This window comes from Lepisma saccharinum, chromosome 11 (genome assembly GCF_977018435.1).
Source record: "Lepisma saccharinum chromosome 11, izLepSacc3.1, whole genome shotgun sequence".
Taxonomy (NCBI): domain Eukaryota; kingdom Metazoa; phylum Arthropoda; class Insecta; order Zygentoma; family Lepismatidae; genus Lepisma; species Lepisma saccharinum.
Genome location: NC_139239.1, coordinates 48,072,609 through 48,095,488, shown reverse-complemented (window position 1 = coordinate 48,095,488; position 22,880 = coordinate 48,072,609). Strand labels below are relative to the sequence as shown.

Sequence of the window (22,880 nt, the reverse complement as noted above, 5' to 3'; positions counted from 1 at the left end):
TGTGTTGACACAATTTGATTTACCATGAGCAGTAAAATGGCATTTGAAAAATTACATTTCCAATAAATATTATACATATGAAGTCAACATGCAAGATGGCATTCAGCACAGAGCAGCAAATTACAGTTACAGCATGAGCAGTTGCCTACAAGACTACTAGGAAACTGTGAGGTGCGATTTCAAGATCATTTTGACACCTTCAATCATGCACGTGCATGGTCTTCCAGTAGCAGAGGATTTTTACAGAAGAAATCTGAATTTCACTTTTTTTTTCTTCAACAAACATGAGGACTTGAATGGCCAGTTGTCATAACTTGTTTAATGCATTAAACTTGTGCAACTTTCAGAATGTGCCCATGAAGTAGCCACTTGTACTAGACTGAGATCAATTCTCCTGAACCATTCAGCGGTTTGTATCTGGCAGCCAACTGAGCTCTGGATCTGTGAGAGCTGCTTATATAGGTTATCCCATCACCACACCAGTGTAAATCAGTAACTGTATTAGGAACTATGTAACTGAGCTATGCTGCCAAGTTGACATCTGGTGGCTCTCAGATGTATTTCAGCAAACATGCAGTACATCTACTGATACCTACGAGCTCAGAGTGGTGCTGATATAAACATATTAACCGTAATGTATGTGTTACACTTAGGTTACAGCAATTAATACAGTAGAAATTTACTCTGCAGACCAGTGAACTATACTGTATTTTGATGTAACTGAACAACAAATAAAACTTAGATGTGGGCATGGCATGAACAAAGGTAATGAAGTCAAAAAGTTTGTCAAAGTTTGTTTCAAGTCCACTTTATGCACAGATGGGCAAATCGGGATGGAACCCTCTGTGCAATGTACATTAGGGTGGGTCAAAAGAAATTTAAATTCAACTATGGCTATATTGGAAAAGTTGTGACTAGTATCACTTACATTCCTCACCAAATAAGAACATTTTTAAACAAAAATTATCCAGGCCCCTGGGAAGTTGAAATTTGAAAATTTCAATTTTTCCAAACATTCACCGGGATAGTAAGAAAAGGCATGTTAACTAGCCTAGTAATACTTAAAAATATTTTTTCACTATTCTAAAACATTCAATCTAACCCTGTTAACAAAATATAAATTTATTATATTGCTTGTAATACTAACAGAATTTACATACAAGCTGGCAACACCATACACAGTCAAGTTAAGACACGTTTACGTCTATGAATGCATTACCTTTAAATATTCATGAATCAGTTGATGTTTGTCAGCACTGCTGTTTGGATGTGTTGTGTATTAAGTTGTGTTCTAACTAGTGTGCATTTGTTCATACTGCATAATAAGTAAGTTTGTGTGTTTAATTGAAATGTCATTACTTTGAACTAATTAACGATGTCAAGTAAAACACGTGCAAATGTTAGTATGTACTTATTCGGAACCGAAAAAGACATTTTACTGGAAAAAACTAATGTGTTCCAACTTTTGAAGACATGATACGATGTTTTCTAAGTGTTTCGTTTGGAGCTAAAAGGCGAAGGAAGCAAGCAGCCAGAAACAAGATCGGTTGCTGACATTGTTGCCACAAAACTTGAAGATATTTGTAATAGAGCATATCTTCCAATTGTTTCCCATAAAAGAATAGTGGATATGATTGTACAGTACAATAACAAATATCAAACAGTTATTAAGCCACTCAAAAGTAGATAGACGACATTTTTAAATAAAAAAATACAAATATTCATAGATGATGCCAAACAAGTATTTGATATTTATTCTTGTAATACCTGAATTAGAGTGGAGATTCATAGAAGATCAGAGAAGTGAAAGAAGAAAGATGGCAATTGGTAACATAGACAGGCAACGGCTAAGCTGAAAAAGAAAATGGACAGAAAATTTAAAGAGTGTCAGCCAAAATTTGAGAACGTGATTAACGAACCTGTAGCAGGTCCCAGTGGATTCTGTGATGACAAAGTCTCTAATATAACTTTGGTATCTAGTGACAATGACAGTGACAGTTCTTTGAGTACAGTTTCAAATGATAAAGATTTCATGTGGTCTTATTCCCTTGAAAAGCGACCAAAACGGAGAGATAATAATTCTCAAAAAATACTTTCTCTGGCCCATATGGCAAAAGTTACCGGTTTGACAGGTGTGCCTAGTCGCGCTGCAGCTAAAATGGCAAATGCCATCTTGGAAGATGTAAATATTATTTCAAAAGACGATGCAGCCTTAGTCGTGGATAAAAATAAAATTCGAAGAGAAGTGAATAAAAATAGACGTCCATTTCAAGAAGTTAAAAAGGATGGGATAGCTTCTATTAAAGGCCTCTACTTTGAGGGGAGAAAAGATCAAACCATGTTCCTGGAAAATGATAGCCGGTGTATTAAAACTGAAGAACACGTAGCGTTAATTGAAGAACCAGGAAGTTTGTTTTTCGGACATATAGCTCTCACACGGTCACGTGCGAGTGATATTGCTGAAGGAATTATGAGCTACATTAATACTCGTAATGTGGACTTATCACTACTAATGGTTATCGGATGTGATGGGACTAACGTCAATACCGGTTGATGGAAACTCATCTAAATAGACCATTACATTGGAGTGTTTGCCTTTTACACGCTAATGAGCTACCACTTCAACATATCTTACAAAAAATAGATGGCCACACAAAGGGTCCTTATACTTACTCAGGACCAATCGGTTCTCGCCGTGCTTACTGTGAGAAAATGGCCACTGTTAATTTTGAATCAATCTAAATTAATTTGCCTTGCGTAGATGAAAATGATCTAAGCACCGACCAACAATATTTGTTCAAGATGTGTCAGGCGATTGGAAATGCAACTTGTCCCAAAAGTCTAGAAGAAAGGAATCCCGGAAAACTTTCACACTCAAGGTGGTTGACGACAGCAAACCGTATTCTGAGATTATATGTGGCAACAGAAAATCCCTCAGATATTCTACAAATACTTACAGAATGTGTAGTGAAAGTTTACTCGCGTATGTGGTTTGAAATAAAGGCTCAGCCAGGACTAGAAAATGGAGCAAGACATTTATGGAATACAATTAAAATTTCAAGGGAACTTCCTAATTCCGTGAAGGTTATTATTGATAAAGTATTACAAGACAATGGTTATTTTGGACATCCGGAAAATCTTCTTATATCAATGTTAACAGATTCACGTCAACACATTAGGGAGTTAGCTGTCAAAAGGATCCTTAATGCCAGAAAAAAAAAATGTAAATAATAGACTTTTCAAAATACCCCAAATTAATTTTGACCCTGAAGATTATGTCGACCTCATAGACTGATTTAATTGTAGTGACAGAACCCCCCCCCCCCTAACAAAACATTTATCTGAAGAACAACTGTTGGATGTAGTAACAAAAGGTCCAATATCGTTTGACCACTTTCCTTGCCACACTCAAGCAGTCGAAAGGTGTGTTAAACTAATAACAGATGCATCATCAAAAGTGTGCGGTGAAGAATCTAGGGATGGTTATTTATGCACCAAGTTGGACGCAAGAAAAACTTAACAAAATTTGAAAATAAAAAGCAATACTACGCTGCAAGGCATTAGTAAGTGAAATTTGACTTGGAGGGTGGAACTCGAGGTGCAGCCACCTCCCAGTGGTGAGTTCTGGGTTGATTCAATATTGAATGCATTTGAATGATTTCCTATAAGTTTTTTTTTTTTAATTTTGACTATTGATTCAAGCGAAGAGTTGCACAAAATTCTAAATTTCCAATTATAAGCCAACAAATGATCATTTAGTGACTTGCCTGAGACAATTAAAAAAAAAAATTCTGCCCCCAGTGGCACGGTTAATTATTTGTTTTTTTCCAACTATTTTTTCAACCAAGCATAAGCAGCCAGACACAACTTTTCCATACTAGCCCCACTTGAATATATATAAAAAAAATTCAGCCATTTTCAGCCCACCCTAATGTACATTCACTACAGATTCAAATGCAACCCTTGATTACAAGGCCAAAAGCATTACCACTATTTGATGAGGGAGGCCTGATAACAAAATCAGATAATTAATTGATTCCTTTGGACTTTGCAGGCTCCTTAGATTTTGCAGCATTAAATTGTGTTGAGTTGTACCTGAAGTCATACTACTTAGGAACCTTTGTTTCCGTAATTTCTCTGTAAATGATCCTTCCATCTTAAACACTTGTTATATAAATCCTTGTGAACCTTCATTCCGGTGTAAGACAGTAGTGTCGCTTATGGTATCTCCAGTCTGTACCTCTAAGTAGAACAGCGCTTCTCTTCCAGGTGGGGTAGGAACTAAACTAGACATAGAAAGATATGACATGACCTTAGCTATAAACGTTAGTGTTTATTTTAATATCCTTTTGACCTTTACAACAGGTCTTGGGTGTACATAAGGTGTATGCACACAAGATATGGAACATCAACTTATTTTGTCTTCCATGTATTTTGTAAATTAAAAAAGAATCGGAAGAACACTCGATTTTTTCCTCATAAATCAATGTTTGTAAACTATTATTGCTGCAATTGATTAACTAAGTATGTTTTCAAATAATTTGCTGAAGAGGTCGATGAATGCTTTCGATCTGTACATTTGATATGATCCACATTTTTATGTGATGTGACCAGTAGAAGATATGTCACTAATGTATTTATTTTTGTAAACGAAAGTGTAATTTCTTTGTTATTATATGTAATAATGCACCTTGTTTGTAATATATATCTTTTGTTTATCGTTTATTGTATTTATGCTACATTATAGGTAATTTAATGTATCTTTGTTTGCAAGAGTGCACTATACGAATTTGTATTTCTAAAGATGTATAGATGTCAGTTTTGTTGATAGTATCCTTTTGTAGATAGTGAATGATTCATCTGTACTTTAATATGTGTTCTCGAAAATAGTATAAAAGCGAGGATGTCGCGTAAGGATCATCACACTTTTTCGCCACGGATCGACGAAGCTTTTAAACTTAAAAAGAACTCCTCGGTGTTGTGCATACATCTTGGTATGGTAGTTCGGGGCGCAAGCTAGGCCTATGTGAACATAGGTACGCCGATAGCCATGCATTGATGATATGCACAATACTGCAACCATTCTACGTCAAATAATAAAGTTAGCCTAAAGATTAATTTGGAAATAAAAGGCTAAAGAGCAAATATTGGCTCAGTTATCATTGCATATCTCTTGGTGTGGTAGTTCGGGGCGCAAGCGAGGTCTATGTGATCATAGGCTTGCCGATAGCCACGCATTGAGTTTTATGCGTTTTAATTGAGTCAATTCATCGACAAAGCGAAATCTTCGCCTTCGTCTCAAGTATAGTTGCATTATAATTGCAATAAATAAAGAATAAAACTTTTCAGTTTATACATACGGCAGTAATGTGGTTTTATTTCTCTGTGCTGTGAATATTGTCTTTGCCTAACACTATCCCTGTACCTGAGAGGAGTCTGTGTACTTCACAGAGTTTCATCGTTCACCGCTGAGTATTATTAAGTTAATATTAATAGTATAATAATACGACGCGTCTAAATAATTGTGCATTAGAACGTATCAAGTGGCAGCTCAACGTGTTGGCTCGATTTTGTAGTGTACAAGGGCAAGACAATTGTTTAAAGTTGAGATTCATTGTGCAAGAGCACTAAACTTTTATATTTGTAGAAAAGCACAGAACTACTTCGTTCGAAATGGAAAGAAAACATTTGCGTAGCGCAAATAAAAATCTTGCTTCAAATTCAGAGCTTAATGTTCCCGATTGTTGTCGGAACATTGATAAAGATAAAACCACATTTGTGTGCAAGAAATGTACAAAGCTTCTACATTATGAATGTTGTGGCTTAGATGTTCGATCTGAAAGCCACGAAGCTACCGATTTCGTTTGTAAAGAATGTGAATCATTTTCTACAACTATTACATCTGATCCATTAAATATGTTTGAAGCTTTAAAAACCATGATTGAAGGAATTAGCAAGCAGCAAGTTGAAAGTATGGAAACATTACAGGCTGATATTAGCAAACAGTCTGAAACACTGCAGGCTGATATTAAACAGCAAGCTGATTCCATTACCAGCTTGAAAGCTGATATCTGCAAACAGTCTGAAACACTGCAGGCTGATATTAAACAGCAAGCTGATTCCATTACCAGCTTGAAAGCTGATATCTGCAAACAGTCTGAAACATTGCAGGCTGATATGTGTAAACAGTCTGAAGCACTGAAAGCTGATATCTGCAAACAGTCTGAAACACTGAAGGCTGATATCTGTAGACAATCTGACATATTGAAGGAAGATATCCTCAGAGAATGTGCGTTGCTAAAGGATGATATCGGTAAGCAGCACGATGAATCTATGAAAGCTTTAAGAGCTGAAATAGGCGAGATGGCCTGTGAAATACAACAACTAAAGTCTGAGAACGAGAATACTAGGGTCCGATTCTCTGAAGAAATTCAGCAGGCTAGAGAGATGGACTTTGATGAGTTCCGGCGTAGCTTGGCAGCCGATGTTAATAAAGCCACGGAAAGTGTTCGCATCGATGTAGAGGATATTAATTCGAGATTCACTGAGGAGTGCAATAAGATTATTGAAAAACAGCTGACGATGGAACAGATATTGGCCGAGGCCGAGACTGACAAAATACAGTTCCGGGCTGAGGTCCAAGAAAATATTAGTCAGATTTCAGTAATTGTGTCTCAAAGAAGCAAGGACGTTGAGGAAATAAAAACTCAAGTAGAACAACTTACGAATCAGTTAGAGACCATGCACGTTACCTGCCAAACGGAAACAGAAACTGGATCTCGAACAGCTGGTCATCCGTCTGCAGTTGCTGAGTGTGCAGCGTTGCCAACCATGAACATTGAACTAAATGAAGCGATGGACAGAGCCGGTGGACAGAGAACTAGAGAAGACAAACAAGTCTGTCGCCCACGAGTTACTGCTGATTCAAGAGCTAATGAAGTGTCGTCTGCTGTTCCACCTACCTTTAGTCTTTCGGGCGATGACAGAGGTTACAGAGAGCGTGAATCTCGCAGGGCCCGGCACAGTCTTTATGAAGAAAGGACAGAGGAAACGTCTAGAAAGGAAGAAAGATCGCAGTTCCTCCTCTTCCAGCACCAGCTCTGACACTCAGTATCAAGCAAAAATCAGGAAGCGAACACGAAGGCATGGAAATTCAAGGAGCGGGCCAGATGAGTCGCCGCCAACAACTCAGCGATCAGCAATGACTGGAACTCCAAGGATGGCAGACCTTAATTCCTTGTCGAAGTTTAAGGGAGACCTGGAAGCCCAGAATGCTGAGCAATACTTAAAAGAACTTAATATCAATTTTGATTTAATGCAGATTCCATACGAATACCGATTGGAAATTATTCCTCGGCTTTTCAAGGGCCAGGCTGAGCATTGGTTTCGAGCAAACCAGTTAGAGTTCAAGTCCTATTCTGATTTCTGCCGTAGTTTTCGCAAACAATATGCTTCAGAAGAGGCCAAAGAGAGGCAGCTGACAGCAGTGAGATCTCGCCGATACTTAAGGCAGTCCGGTATGAGCATGGAGGAATATGCCTGGTCTATTTACTCAGCCTACCGCAATCTGTCTGCCCATTACATAGAACCTGAGATTGTGAATTTAATCATCTCCCAGCTTCCATATAGAGCTCGCAGTCTGAGTCTAGCTAATTCTCCTCAAACTGTACGGCAGCTAGCCGACTTTCTGAAAAGGTTTGAGGTGCTTGAAGAGCAGGACAGTTGGAAGCCTGTGTGGAATAGGGAAGGTGCAGGCCAGGGAAATGCTCCCAGACAAAATAGAATTGGAAACCAACAACCCAGAGTCAGACAAGTTATGCAGAACCAGAGGAATGGATATTCCAATTACAACAGACGACGTAATCCTCCTAGAAGGGATGGCAGGAACAACTACGCACGTGGGCCGCGTCGTTCCAGATCTGATCCAGAGGACCATTCCCGTGACTCTTCACGTAATGCCTCTGAACCCAGTAATTTCAGAGCGACGGCGCCTCCGTTTGAACCTTCTGCTTCACGTTTGACGAACGAGCAACGTCAAAGCGTCGACATAACCAGAGACTTTTGTTGGGCACCATCGACTAGTGCTAATCCGAATGGTATGCAGTCGGATTTAGCCAGTCGCCCAACGTGAATTCTTCGTTCCCGATCACGGTTGGGCTAAAATCTTGGACTTCTCTGGGAACCGATGACAGCGATATAAATAGTGAAGATAATCATCTTTTTGTTGTGCTGACTCTGAATGAGGGAGAACAAAGCTTAGATAGAGCACTACAACAGGCAGTTAGAAAGGAAAATTTACCCAGGGCTCCGTTAATTAAAGCAACTGTAACCGGCGTCGATTTTATTTGTGTTCTGGACACTGGCAGCGAATGTAATCTCATGAGCTACGCCATTTGGAAGAAGATTAAAGAGAAGCTGCCATCACTACAGTTACAAACATGTCCAGATGTTAGGCTGACTGATTTCACTGGGAGAAACAAAACTAGAGTTGTAGGATGTAGACAAGTATATCTGGAGATTGCTGGAAGAAATTTATTGGAGGACATGTTTGTCTTGAAGGGTCTCGAAGCTGACTTTATTTTGGGCTACCCATTCCTCAGGAAATATGAAGCAGGAATTGACCTACAGCGCGAGAAGTTATCCCTCACCGTAGACGGAGTTCCGGTAGAGCAGGACCTCGTGAATAATGGATCTTCGAAAGGGACGTATGTAAGAAATGTCCGTGAAGATTCCCATGTCGATCAGTGGACGGCTAGTCCTGACGACATTCTGCAGAAGGTCAATGCGAATGAGATTTTATGCGAAAGGGGTAGAAGCCAATTGAAAGACGTCTTATTGAAGCATAGAGATGTATTTTCCGAGAGACCAGGTACTATTAAAAACTTCCAGTGTGAGATTGAACTCACCACCACAGAACCTGTGTATCGATCTCCATATCCCATACCAATAGCAAAAAGGAAACTCCTGGAGGAAGAATTAGAGAAGTGGAGACAATGGGGTGTTATAATTCCTTGTAATTCCCCTTACTTGAACCCTTTAATTGTAGTCGACAAGCCTGACGGTACAGTACACCCATGCATTGACTTCAGAAATTTGAATAAAATTGTACGTGTTCCACGAAATTCAGTTGAGCCCATTTCGGATGCCTTACAAAAATTTAAAGGTGCTCGTTATTTTACAAATCTGGATCTGGCTTCTGGATATTTACAGATCCCTGTAAAAACTGACTGCCAACCATGTACTGCCTTCTCCTATAAAGGACGTCAGTGGATGTTTGCTCGAATGCCTTTTGGTATCTCTAGTGCTGTGTCAATTTTCATAGCTGCCATGCATGCTGTATTTGGTCCTGAAACCGAAGAGTATCTAACTCAATATATGGATGACTTGCTGATTTTCGACAAAGAACTCTCCAAGCATCTCGAACATCTGGACGAAGTGTTGCAGCGACTCCAAGAAGTGGGGATGACTGTAAAGCTGCGAAAATGTGAATTTGTCAAAAAGGAAATTACCTACTTGGGTCACATTGTTTCTGGAGATGCGATCAAAATCCAACCAGACAAAAATTCAGCCATTAAGTTATTTCCTAAACCTAAAACTAGAAAGGATGTTCGGAAATTTCTTGGCCTCGCCAACTGGAGGCGGAAGTTCATTGAAAATTTTGCAGCTAAATCTGAACCGCTCACCACGCTGTTAGGTAAAAATCAACGTTGGATTTGGGGAGACGAGGAAGAACAAAGTTTCCAGCTACTGAAGAATGAACTTGTAAGAGATGCTGAATTAGCACAGCCTGATTTTGAACAAGAATTCTGTATCCAATGCGATGCTTCTGGGAAAGGATTGAGTAGTATTCTTTTCCAAATGGATGGTGAAGAGAGAAAGGTCATTCAGTATGCAAGCCGAAAACTGAAGGAGAACGAACGCCATTACTCCATCCATGAGTTAGAATGTTTGGCCATCATCTTTGGAGTTGAGAAGTATGCTGTTTATTTGAAAGGTAGGCCCTTCACTATCTACAGTGATCATAAAGGGTTGGTATGGTTACAAGACGCCCGTAACTGGAACAGTCGTTTGACTCGCTGGTCTCTAAAACTCCAACAGTACCAGTATAAAATAGTATACGTCTCTGGTCGCCAAAACGATCTGGCAGATATTTTATCTCGGTATCCTGCTGATGATATACCCCAGATTCATCCTGAAAATAGTCAGCAGACATTCAGAATAAACTACCTGTGGGCCGAAAGAGGAGAAATAGATGACGTCGACAAGTGGAGAGAGGCACAATCTGAAGATGAATTCTGCAAAAATTTACTCCAATCTCTAAATTCTCAGGAACCTAACCTCAGATTGCATCCTTCCTATTGCATTCAAGAAGGAATTTTATTTAAGAGAGGATCAGACAATCAGTCCCTTTGGAAATTGTGTGTTCCGGTGGTAATGAAGCAACCTCTCTTGAAAGTAATTCATGATGAAGCTGGACATTTTGGAGTATCCAAGACATTGAAGCGACTTGCAGTACGATACTTCTGGAAAGGCATGAAGGATGACGTGATACAGTACATCCGAGATTGTGAAATTTGTGCCCAGAGTAAACCAGACAAATTAGGGATACTCAAGGAGACCCTTCATATCAGTCCCAAGCAACCTCATGAGATGCTTTCTCTGGACTTGATTGGGAAGCTTCCTCGGTCTAATGGATACCAGTACATCTTGAGCCGTATTGATGTGGGTACACGTTTTGTCTCCGCATATGCTTTACGGACTGCCAGCACCACAGAAATTATAAACACGCTTCAGAGAGGATATTTTGCTCACTATCCAAACGTTACGTTTACCCTAAGCGATAGAGGAGCTCAGTTTACCTCTAAGCAGTGGAAGGAATTTACCAAAAGCCGTGGTATCCATCATGTTTGCACAACAGCTTACAATCCAAAGGGGAATATGGTAGAACGAGCAAATCAAGAGATAGTCAGATTACTTCGTTTATTTTGTTGTCGAGAACATCAGACTTGGTCTCGATACATATCAAAAGTTGTTTGGTTAATTAATTATTCCATTTCTGAGACTACTGTATATTCACCTGCTGAACTATTCTTCAACCATCCCATACCCAGAGAGATCCTAACCCATTTCAATTGGCCCGAACGGGAAGAAGCCCAACCGGATTGGAAGTCCAAATTATTCTTAGCCCAAGTCAGGGAGAAGAAGAAGCTGTCGAAGGATTTAAAACAGAAGGGAAACGCCAAGACAGTGACAGTTGGAGACTTCGTGATGGTTAAAAACCATTCCTTAAGCTCCTCATTAGATAGGACCATTCAAAAGTTATTTATGTTGTGGATAGGACCTTATCAAGTGGACAAAGTGGAAAATAATGTTGTGACATTGCTAATTCCAAGGACTAAAGAATTATATGGTAAGGTTAACTTGGATAACCTAAAACTGGTGCGCTTTTCGGAGGATAAAAAGAAAGAATTTGTACTTTAAAACTAAGTTTCCTCCAGGTAGATAACTTCCTTCCTGAAACTTAGTTTCCGAAAGGAAGGGGCAGATGATATGATCCACATTTTTATGTGACGTCACCAGTAGAAGATATGTCACTAATGTATTTATTTTTGTAAACGAAAGCGTAATTTCTTTGTTATTATATGTAATAATGCACCTTGTTTGTAATATATATCTTTTGTTTATCGTTTATTGTATTTATGCTACATTATAGGTAATTTAATGTATCTTTGTTTGCAAGAGTGCACTATACGAATTTGTATTTCTAAAGATGTATAGATGTCAGTTTTGTTGATAGTATCCTTTTGTAGATAGTGAATGATTCATCTGTACTTTAATATGTGTTCTCGAAAATAGTATAAAAGCGAGGATGTCGCGTAAGGATCATCACACTTTTTCGCCACGGATCGACGAAGCTTTTAAACTTAAAAAGAACTCCTCGGTGTTGTACATACATCTTGGTATGGTAGTTCGGGGTGCAAGCTAGGCCTATGTGAACATAGGTACGCCGATAGCCATGCATTGATGATATGCATAATACTGCAACCATTCTACGTCAAATAATAAAGTTAGCCTAAAGATTAATTTGGAAATAAAAGGCTAAAGAGCAAATATTGGTTCAGTTATCATTGCATATCTCTTGGTGTGGTAGTTCGGGGCGCAAGCTAGGTCTATGTGATCATAGGCTTGCCGATAGCCACGCATTGAGTTTTATGCGTTTTAATTGAGTCAATTCATCGACAAAGCGAAATCTTCGCCTTCGTCTCAAGTATAGTTGCATTATAATTGCAATAAATAAAGAATAAAACTTTTCAGTTTATACATACGGCAGTAATGTGGTTTTATTTCTCTGTGCTGTGAATATTGTCTTTGCCTAACACTATCCCTGTACCTGAGAGGAGTCTGTGTACTTCACCGAGTCTCATCGTTCACCGCTGAGTATTATTAAGTTAATATTAATAGTATAATAATACGACGCGTCTAAATAATTGTGCATTAGAACGTATCACATTTGTGTATACATACCATTTCACATACACAGAGTGGTACTCGCTGGGAATTATGTGTGAATTCTGCTTGAATATTTCTCCATAGACATGAAAAATTTCAACTTTTTAAAATCCCAATTCCATTGAATTTTTACATATTTATTAATGCCCATAGGCAAGTTATTTATGGTTGAGTTTTTATTTTTATCAAGGAAGGAAAAGAAAAAAGCTCCATGGAAAATAAAAGAGTTTGCTTTGTTAATGTTCTTTTCAGAACCATCTACAATTGTATCTGATAGACGGAAGATTATTGCAAGATAAAATATCTTGAAGTTGATTAGGTAAATTTTAAATTCTCATACAATTAACAAGTTTTTGTAGATTACTAAACCCCATAACATTTGTGACTTGTATTTGTAGATGTATTTCTAGTCTGAGTATGTGAAATGGAAAATGTAAACTCTCACACCTTAACCTTTACTGGCCCGATGATACCATATGGTATCATAAAAGTAAGGTCGTACTGTCCCGATGATACCATACAAGGGTGTACCCAAAAGAAACCGTTTTTTTTTAAAGCCATGTTTTTTTTTTTTTAATACACAAAACAACATTATCACCTTCAAAGTACTCTCCATGACACTTAATACATTTGTCCAATCTGTGATTCCATTCTTGGAAACATTTTTCAAAATCATCTGTTGTGATGGCTGACATCTCCTTCCTCATTTTTTTCTTCACCTCTTCTATGTTGTCAAATTGCTGTCCCTTCATGTCCCTCTTCATTCGGGGAAACAAAAAAAGTTGCACGGAGGAGGTCAGGTGAGTAAGGGGTGTGGGGCAAGAGAGTCATGCTTTTTTTTGCCAAAAACTTGTGCACTGAGATGGCTGCATTGTTGTGGTGGCACAAATTTCACAGCGACCCTTCTCATTCCCAAATCTTCTCCAAGATAGTCCAGATAACGTCCTCAGCTTTTCAATGGTCTGTCGTCGGTCTTCGAGCATAAGTTCACAAATTTTGTCGACATTTTTGTTCGTTCTGGAAGTTGACGGACGTCGAGAACGAGGTTTGTCATCAATCGACATGTCACCTTTTTTGAAGCAAGAAAACCACTCGTACGAGGGCCACTATTTATATTTTGAGCCTTGGCAACACTGATTGAAGTTAGGTGTGATTTGACGTTTGCATGGAATCATCTGGCATTATTGACCATCACGTACTTCAAATGTTTTGTCAATAACTTGATTTGTGTTGTTTATGTTGTCTTGGAGATTGCGCGACAACAATAAAATGGAATTAACTCGTGAACATTTTCGTGCAATGATTTTTTACGATTTTCGATGTGGATTATCAAGACAAGAGTGCATCGATCAACTTACTTCCACATTTGGCGATGAAGCCCCATCCTTTGCCACTGTGAAACGCTGGATTAACAAATTTAATCGTGACCGCCATTCGCTCACCGACGAGATTCGCGAAGGTCGTCCAAAATCAGTTGTTGTTCAAGAAAACATTGATGCTGTACAAAACCTAATACTGCAAGATCGTCATGTGACATACTGTGAGATTGAGGCAACCATAGGCATTAGTTCCACCAGCATATATAAAATATTACATGATCATTTAGCTGTGAGAAAGGTATGTTCTTGTTGGATCCCACACAATTTGACAAAAACTCAAAAAAAGATGCTCGTGTCAATTGGTGCAAACAAATGCTCAATAAATACAATCGCGGTGCTTCAAAAGAATTATATAAGATTGTAACAGGTGACGAATCATGAATATATGCATATGAGCCGGAACGTAAACAGCAGTCGACTGTATGGGTGTTTCAAGATGAACCCAATTCAACAAAAGTTGTTCGTGCTCGAAGCACATCGAAACAAATGGTCGCCTGTTTTTTCTGGAAAACTGGTCACGTGGCAACTGTGCCTTTAGAGGAACGTAGAACGGTCAACTCTGAATGGTACACAACAATTTGTTTGCCAGAGGTGTTCGGTCAAATACGGAAAACAAACAAACGCCGTCGGATCATTCTTCATCAAGACAATGCCAGCTGTCACACATCTCGTCTAACAACCGATTTAATGAACAGTCAAAAAATCGAATTGATGGGTCATCCGCCGTACAGTCCTGATTTTTACACCCAATGACTTCTTCTTGTTCCCGAATGTCAAGAATAAATTGCGTGGACAACAATTTTCGTCGGCGGAAGATGCCGTTGATGTGTTCAAAAACCATATTACGGAGGTGTCTCAAGAACATTGGAAAAACTGCTTTGACAAATGGTTCGAACGAATGCAAAAGTGTATTGACCATAAAGGAGAATACTTCGAAAAACAATAAAGCAGTTTTCAATGCCAAATTCCTGTTTTTTCATTGTTAGGCTCAAAATATAAATAGTGACCCTTGTACACTTGAGTTTTCCCCATAGCGCTGTCCTTGTAAGCTGGGTGCAACATCCCAACAGTTTCTGCTACATTTTTGCCCGAGCAGGAAACAAAATTTTACAGTACACTGCTTTTATTAAAATTGCAACACCCAGAAGGAAATGAGATAGTGGCAAATATGTAGGCAGTGACGTGCGGTGACATCGACACTTGGGGTAGCAGTCAGTGGCGTGCTCAAGGGGGGGGGTTGGTGTGAGTCACACCCCTCCTCCCTTTAGGGCCAGTATTCCTTCAAAAAAGAAGAATGTCAATAACAGGAAAAGATTGCAAAATTATGAATGAGTACTAGAAAAAAGTACATGTAACCCCCACCCACATTCGAAAATAAAAAACTATTTGATTTGACTCTAAGCCAGAGATCCTGGGTTCGAATCTCGGATTGGCCATTTGTGTTCTTTGTGTGTGTTCCTTCATCTATTTTGTTGTGCCAAAGGTGGCGGAAAAGCGAAGTAAAATAAACCAATTTGAGCAATCAATCAATGATTTGATTTCATTTTTGTTACTTAGCGTCGCTTTTTTGTCACATTTGGTTAATTGTGAAGATGATACGATGAAACTGATTAAGGGACGAGCACAGGGAACACCCATGCCAGGGTCGGGGTTCGAACCCGGAACGCCTGGTGTCGTAGCGCGCTGTGATAACCACTCCCCCGCGCTTGGTTGATTTGGTGACAGGAAACAAAACACAACACACTTTTTTGTAGTTTCTTCAATGATATTCATTTGACTTTTTGAGTTCTGAGATACATTTTTCATTCCAAATTATTTCATTATTCACTGCAACACATAGGACAAGAATGCGCACTCATCACGGGTTCGAATCCTGGCCTGGATTGTTCATATGAGGTCCCTTCACCAATTTCATCATATCAGCACTCAATCCTCATTTTCGCGATAACCAAATGTGGCAGAAAAGCGAAGTAAAATAAACCAAACCAACAACAATATGAACACGCGTTCTCTTGCCCAAATAAATACAGCCGTATTTATGACTGTTACAGGCCAATATATTAGTATATTTAAATAAAACACTACTAAAACGAGAGTCAGAGAGAGCCTGAGCACATATTTGTAATTTAATCATTATATATTCCATATTTGAAAAAGAAAAAAAGAAAGAAAGCATAACATTATTGTCTGCACATAACACGTTCCTATTTTATAAATAATAAAACTACATCCCATATTATACATACACACATATTGTACAACGTGTAAAAGGTTGTGTAAATACAGAGAACATAAGTACTGCAGAAAATTTTACCCTGTGTTCTTTAGAGGATTTACAAAAAAATTATGAGAAACCAATCCCCTATCTGTCCTATAGGAGATAGACTGGGAGACCTGAAAGCCTGGGCTTTCAACCATTGCAGCGGGGGGTGTGGGGGCAAGGGAACTAGAGGTAGAAATCTTCCTTTTCCTTGGGCCGGCCGTTTCTACCTGGAAACTGGCCTGGCTGAAGAAGAGCGAGCTAGGGTATCCAGCCTGCTTTGCCCGCGGAGAACACCGATGGACGAGAAGTCCGTGGAAAAGAAAGTGTTGCGTATGAGCTGTGGTGGCTTTAACAAGACAATAAATATTGTGATTTGAATATAATTCGAGATGTGAGATTGATTGATCTATCTCTGCTAGACTAGCTACTCCTCAGTGCACGTCACTGTATGTAGGTCATAATAAGATAAGAAAATTATTACAGTTAGAGCTCGGTGGTGTGACATGTGACACGTAGAACAAGGTTGCATAACCCCAAGGAGCTAGTAGCGTGTACAGCCTCCACGGGCGGCAATAACTGCTGCAACTCGGCGAGGCATGGACAGAATGAGTCTATCGATGTCTGCTTGCGGTATGGCGTCCCAAGCGGCTTCCACACGGTGCCAGAGGTCTTCAACATTACGTTCCGGAAACCTGAGTTGGGCCAGCCGGCGACCCACCATGGACCAGACATGTTCAATTGGCGACATATCCGGTGAACGTGCTGGCCAAGGAAGCAGGGGCACGTGGTTAGCTTCCATAAATGCGAGGACATTCCTTGCAACATGGGGGCACGCGTTATCCTGTTGAAAAGTGGCATTATGCAGTGCATGGATTAATGGGACAGCAACAGGGGTGAGAACCTGTGTGATGTACCGTTGGCTGTTCAATGTCCCTTGAATGCATACGAGATGCAAACGAACACGTATGGCGATGGCACCCCATACCATGATACCCAATGAAGGCCCTGTGTGATGATGCATGATGCAGGTGTCATGAAGCCTAGTGCCACGGTGCCGCCACATGGGTGTACGTCCATCATGATGTTGTATACAGAAGCGGGATTCATCAGAGAACACTACAGCATTCCACTCCGCCATCCATGCACGACGGTCTTGGCACCATCTCAGATGCAAACGCCTATGCTCTATCGTAACAGTGGGCGCCGGGAAAAAATTCCCCGGTTCGCCAAACGACGAAGCACGGTTCGTGGGGACACTGGACGTTATAAAACATCCCGTACTTCATGCGCAATCCTCGTTGACGTGGCTGTTCTGTCTGTAAGGGCCATGCGTATCAGACGTCTGTCCTCTCGTTCCGTCGTCTGACGCGGACGTTGTGAACCTCTACGTCGCTCTACAGTGCCTTCCTGGACCCACTGGTTCCATACACGGATCACTGTGGATGCATTCCGTCCTACACGATCTCACGGTAGGATAATCCACATTCACGGTATGCAAAAATTCGGCTGCGATCGAACTGGGAAACCTGCTGGAATTGCTGCCGTATTCGACGACGTGGCATTGCTGACCGATTTTAATACACTACACTCACGACCATGCACTTTCACTGCTCTTCTGCACCTATCTGACCTGCTACAGGTACCACTTACCAGATGGCGTGGCAGGTACACATGATGCATGACGGCCTTGAACACCTAATCATTTCCTTCTGAACCTCTCCTCTACACACTGTGCACATTTCGTCTCAAAGTATTATAATGCTACATGAGAATAATTTGGGAGTTATTTAATGTCATTAAAGGAATGTAATGATGTGACGAGTTAGTATGACTTGGTAACTAGCCTTTTATTATTTTAAAATCGAAATTTACAAGTATCGGCATCGGTATAGATGAGGCCATCGGTATCAGTTCAAAGTGATATCGGCTCAGCTCGAGCAAGAAGTGACAGAAGAGTTATGTAAATTAAGAAAGTGATAAATTCAACAGTAGGCCCAGAGTGAACTTAATGTTACCACTGAATATCATCTAATGCTGGCAATAAATTTATCCATGGGTACTACTTCATGATAGGAAGCAAGGAATTATTGTGTCAAATTGTTTATACATTTTAATTACTGTGTGTTTTCTAGTAATGGTAAGGTAAGTAACTTTGCAATAAAATCATTAGATTCAACAACAACAACAACAAAAAAAAATAATTAAAAAGTATTTACAGGTGGTTGTGTTTCCAATACACAACGTTCAAATCCCATTTACTAGAACTTCATCACGCTTTTCTGGTTAAAATGTAAAAAGTGTAATAGGATAAAGTAGGAAGGTGGAAGACTGGCAGAAACTGAGGAGTGCTCTGTTGTACAAGCCCATGGATAGAACTTACTTCCTTGTGCACTGAGCACACTTAAGACAACTTGCAACTGTGGTGTTATGGTGTTTGCAATTCTGGAAACAAGTTAAACATAGGGTATTGCATTTTTCATTCTGTTGACTACAGTACAATAGATATTTCTATCAGCGCAGTATAGAACGTGACATTGTAGGTATGTGATATACATATTACAATCTTACATAGAAATACACTGGGTATATACTTTCACATTACATTTACATACATAAATGTACAAAGTAAAATTTAAAATCATTATCAAATATGCACTGTATTTATGTAATATTGTGGCCTCCCCAATGGCGCAGTGGTAGCGTTGTCGCCTTGTAATCAAGGGTCCCGGGTTCGATTCCCGGTGGAGGCACATAGTGGTTCGGATCCCACTTTAAGCTTTAGGTCCAGTCCCGATTAGCCTTACTGTGCATAAAGTGGACTTAAAACAACAAATCAATCCAATTATGTAATATTGCCCTTCTAAGTGTCAAAGTAAAATATAAATACAAAACAAAAAATAAAAACAAACTATCCATTGCAATACAAGGTATAGTGTAGTGACTGTTCCTGCATAATAGCACTTTCAGAACATCTAAAAATGTCTAAATTATGTGTATTGTTCTTTTACATCATTTTTCTGTCATTTTTAGCTAATCATGTTACTGTGGATAAAATAAGAAGGTGGAAATCTGGTAGATAAAATTTTGATGGTACACTCTCAGAGAATACCCATGCCCAGACTAGGACTCGAACTTGGGAACTTTTGTGGCAAAAAAAAAATTGAATTAAATTAAATTATACTAACGTCAGACAAAAAGTTTTCTTTTCTTTTAGTGTGCATGTATAAAAACACCTGAATATTCTTCTTCATTGTTCTTGATGACTTTTTTCTTGCAAATTCATAAATTTAAGTACATCTGTAGTATAATGAGTATTTTGTCAGTTCCATCTTAAAACCTGTATTTGATTCTATTGTTTATACTCGTAGCTTGTATAGTTTATGTTAAGACTGTGCTGAATCTGATTGAGTGGGGAGTAATTATTATATTGCAGTTGCTGTTCCACTTCTAAGAAATTCATAGTATGGAAAATGTAGAAAGATAGCAAGAGATTTTTTTTTTTTGTACTGCATCAATTCAAATTTATTTTTCTTGTTTCTTTCCTCTTCGAACCAATTCTGTACTCATCGATGTTTGCATTAGGAAGAAAAAAAATCATTGCAGTATAGTCATAAAAAGCTTTTGTTTCTGATTGCCATTGATCGGTAAAAGATTTGCATTAATATTGTTATAGTCCAGAGTTGTAGTACTGAATGAATGAGACCATAAGGAGCTATTTTTGCAGTGTGAATACAGAATACTGTATTTTCCTTGTCTCCTAACTAACTCACTCTCTAGCCTTCTTAAACCCGAAGGTTCATGGCTGCAACAATACAGGCCTTCCATCTGTCCCTATCTTGAGCAAGATATATAGACTCTTTTCCATCTCTAGCGATTTCCTTTAGGTCCATCTCAACGTTATTCCTCAATCTTCCTCTTGCCCTTCCTACAGGTCTCTTACCATCAGGTTTCCCAACAAGAATCCTGTAAACTCTTCTTTCTTCTCCTATTCGTGCCACATGGCCTGCCCACCCAAGTCTTCTTGATTTAATTATTCTAATAATATCTGGACATGAATACAAATTATGTAGTTCTAAATTATGTAACCTTCTCCACTCTCCTGTCTCCTCATCCTTTTTAGGTCCAAATATTTTCCTAATGGTCTTATTTTCAAATACTCTCAATTTATGTTCCTCTTTCAATGTAAGGGACCAAGTTTCACACCCATATAATACTACAGGCAAAATTACTGTTTTGTATATTTTAACTTTTAGTTTCTTAGATATTAAACGAGAAGACAAAAGTTTATGAAGAGAGAAGTAACATGCATTTCCTGAATTAAGCCTACTTTTTATTTCCTCTTTAATATAATTTTCATTTGTTAATATTACTCCTAAGTATTTGAATTTCGAAACTGGTTCAAACGAGTTGTTACCAATAATTAGATTTTGATTATTACCTAACACTTGGTTTTGGCCTGTAAGCATATATTTAGTTTTCTCTTTGTTAACTTCCAAACCTATCTTTAGCAGTTTTGAAAAATATTTTAGCATTATTCTTAATTGTATTTATATTATCCCCTAATAAGTCTACATCATCTGCATATGCTAACAACTGAGTCACACCATTTAATTTTAGTCCTTCTTTAGTTTCTTTTACCTTCCTAACAACATATTCTAAGGCAAAATTAAAGAGCAATGGAGATAATGCATCTCCCTGTTTTAACCCATCATGAATTGTAAATTTGCCAGACACATTAATACCCACACGAATTTTACTTTCTGTTTCACTGGTACATACTTTTATCATACTAACAAGCTTCTTAGGTTTTCCAAACTCGACTAATATATTATATAATTTCTCTTTTGACCGAATCATATGCTTTTTTGAAATCAATGAATAGCTGATGGACATTTTGATTATATTCCCACTTATTTTTCAAGTGTCTGTCTGATGTGAAAAATTTGATCTGTAGTTGATCTGTTACGTTTAAATCCACATTGATGATCACCTATAATTTCATTAGCATATGGGGTTAGTCTTGTTAAAAGAATGTTAGATAATATTTTATGTTGTTGAAAGTAGAGAAATTCCATGGTAATTATGGATGTTTTCCACTGTTGAGGGATTTCTTCTTTATTCCATATTAGGGATGGGACGATATGAAATTTTTGCTGATACCGATAAAGTACCGATATAAAATTTACCGATACCGATAACCAATATTCTACTGATCCGATATAAAATTAGAAATGGTCCTAGAAGTACCTGAAAGGTTCATTGACCTCCTTAAAAAATGTGTGTTTCAAAGTGACTGCAGTGCAAGAGAAATTGCATATTTAGACATTTACTTTTTTAAAAAGTAGGGCATGGAGATTATCCATAAAAATTACACCAAAATGACAGAATTTTGCACTAAACTATCAGATATTTATCGATATATCGGATCGGAAAAATAATCGGTAATTTTACCGATAAACCGATACACCGATATGCCTATATCGGCCGATACCGATAGAGTACCGATTAATCGGTCCCATCCCTATTCCATATTAAACAAACTAATTTATGAATTTGACATATTAACGAATTTCCACCATATTTAATTAACTCAGCTGGTATTAAATCAATGCCAGGTGCTTTGATATTCTTTAGCCTTTTTAATAGCATCTTTAACTTCAGTCAAGTTAGGTTCTGGAACTAAAGGTTCTGCTGTGTGTACTTCATTTACTTCTGATTTATCTCCTACATGAACATTAGAAGGTCATTAAAGTAGTTCTTCCATCTATTTAGAATATCTCTTGGGGTCAGCTAGAAAATCACTGTCTTTATCTTTTATCAAGTTTACTTTAGGTTGCCACCCCTTTCTAAATTACTCTAAACGTGCGGTTAACTTCTCGCTTTATTCTATTATAATTGCTTAGATTTGTATCGTCAGAGTTATTTAACCACCTAAGTCTAGCCTGATTTCTTATTTCTATTAGATTATGACATTCATTATTATCAAACCATGGCTTACTTTTTCTTGGTTTATGGTATCCTATACTTTCTTTAGCTGCTGATTCTATTGCATTACGTATGTGCTCGCAATACTTATTTACATCGGTTTCATTTATATTTTCATCATCATTTAAATCCTGCAAGACATCAAATCTATTTCACAGTTTAATTTGGTAATCTTTCTTAATTCTTTCATCAGCAAATTTTCCTGTATTAAATTTTATAACTTTTAGATTTTGTTGCTTATGATTTATCACTGCGAGTCTTTCTCTTAATTTAGCAATTACTAAATAATGGTCACTGGCACAGTCAGCACCTCTATGTGGCCAAACGTCAGTTATACTAGTATGCCTTCTCTTATCAGTGAGAATATGATCTATCTGATTATGTGTTTTACCATCTGGAGAAGACCAGGTATATTTATGGATATCTTTATGTTTAAAAGTGGTACTTTCCTTGTCTGCTAGTAAATAAAAATAACTAACAAATTTGTTATTTTACAAGTATCCCTAAATGTTAAAGTGTGTGTGTACTTCACCGTAATGGTAGTAATTGAGCAGATATTAAGAATGCTTGCACAATCGAGCAGATATTAAAAATGCCTGGACTTTGACCTACTGTCTATTGCAATGTACGTTGGCCATAATAGTCACCATGTAGAACATGTGTCAAGAATTAATTGGAAAGCGCACACAACTTTATAAAACGGCCCTTTTGTAACTACGTATGAATGATCATTGGATAGAACT

At 38.3% G+C, this 22,880-nt stretch overlaps 1 protein-coding gene across 7 annotated transcripts in view; it reads left to right on the top strand.

Annotated features, from left to right (window-relative positions):
• The window catches only part of LOC145994778 (uncharacterized), a 147,355-nt gene that overhangs the window by 104,174 nt on the left and 20,301 nt on the right, over positions 1–22,880 (top strand). The gene's annotated exons all lie outside the window — the stretch shown is intronic.